The following is a 1,443-nucleotide window of genomic DNA, read 5'->3' on the forward strand; positions in this document are numbered from 1 at the left end:
AATGGTAGTAATGGGTGCTGAAAGAAGGGTGCACCAGTGTGAATTTAAGCTTCTTTGTTTATAACATTTAGGCTGTGCCTATAGGAAAGCACACATGGAATTTAAAATAGCTTATTTATTGTTTTTGGCTATCACAACTGCTAAGTAGGATGCACAGATGACCTAATTTTTTTTTTTTTTGGACTGAAGATGGTTGAAGAAGTTAAAGAAGTTTCTGAGGAAAAAAATTATTGCTCACAAACACGGCTTATGTATCTATCTGTTTGCCAAGGCTGAACATAAATTATTTTCTATTAGTAGCTGTTCTGTTCAACACATTCCTTATGTTTGGTTCTCCAGGATGGCTTTATTCACCAAATAAATGTCTTTTTCAGTACTCAGTATGCTCGGAGCACTATTTGTATCACTTAAGATGAAACAAATATGAAGTAGAGTTGAATTTTATTTTCAAGGAGGTTAGTGTCTTACACGGGAAATATATATAGGTCAAGATAGAAAGTGACAGAAGTCTTGAAAAGAGCATAGTTACTGTGCTGCCAGCATTTGGGTAAGGAAATATTGCACCATTTGTGATGCTCAGAAAAGATTTTGTGCATAAAAAAGGCCTAGATTTGACCTTGAGAAACATTAAATGTGTATAGATGGAGCTGAATAGGAAGGTTATTGCAGTGGAGCATAGAATGGTGTGTGTAAACGTAATGACACAGCAAAGCTGAAGGTGAGACAGAGATAATGAGTAGACAGTGACATCAGGAAAGCAGTCATCCAGAGGAATAGTGGGAGTCAAGTAAGATGAAGAAAGGTATCAGTGGATTACAGAGAGTCTTGAACACTAGGTCAAAACATTTGAACTTAAGTCAAAGAATCTGCCTGTCAATACAAGAGACTTAGGAGATGCAGATTCAATCCTTGGCTCAGAAGATCCTCTAGAGGAGGAAATGACAACCCATTTCAGTATTCTTGCCTGGAAAATGCCATAGACAGAGAAGCCTGGCGTGCTACAGTCCATAGGGTCGCAGAGTCGACATGACTGAGTGACTAAGCATGCAAGTAGGAGGTAGGTGCTCACTTGGGCAGCACATTTACTGAAATTAGAACAATACGGAGAAGATTAGCATGGCTCCTGCACAAGGATGACGTGGAAATTCATGAAGCATTCCATCTTTTTAAGAGCCCAATTAAAAAAAAAAAAACAACAAAAAAGGAATGGGAAAAACTGAAAGTAAAAAGGCATATTTAAAAACTGAAGGTAAAAAGGTATATTTAAGTATCTATATAACATGGACTATCCTGGTGGCTCACATGGTAAAGAATCTGCCTGCAATGTGGGAGACCTGGATTTGATCACTGGGTTGGGAAGATCCCCTGGAGGAGGGCATGGCAACCCATGCCAGTATTCTTGCCTGGAGAATCGCCATGGACAGAGAAGCCCAGTGGGCTAGT

General features: G+C 39.2%; 1 non-coding gene across 1 annotated transcript; it reads left to right on the forward strand.

Annotated features, from left to right (window-relative positions):
- The first annotated feature begins 1,061 nt into the window (after nt 1–1,061).
- On the forward strand, nt 1,062–1,168 carry LOC129656649 (U6 spliceosomal RNA). Its single transcript, XR_008716438.1, has one exon. It is a non-coding gene; the product is annotated as a U6 spliceosomal RNA (small nuclear RNA).
- Nucleotides 1,169–1,443: the final 275 nt, after the last annotated feature.

Source organism: Bubalus kerabau, chromosome 6 (genome assembly GCF_029407905.1).
Source record: "Bubalus kerabau isolate K-KA32 ecotype Philippines breed swamp buffalo chromosome 6, PCC_UOA_SB_1v2, whole genome shotgun sequence".
Classification (NCBI taxonomy): Eukaryota; Metazoa; Chordata; class Mammalia; order Artiodactyla; family Bovidae; genus Bubalus; species Bubalus kerabau.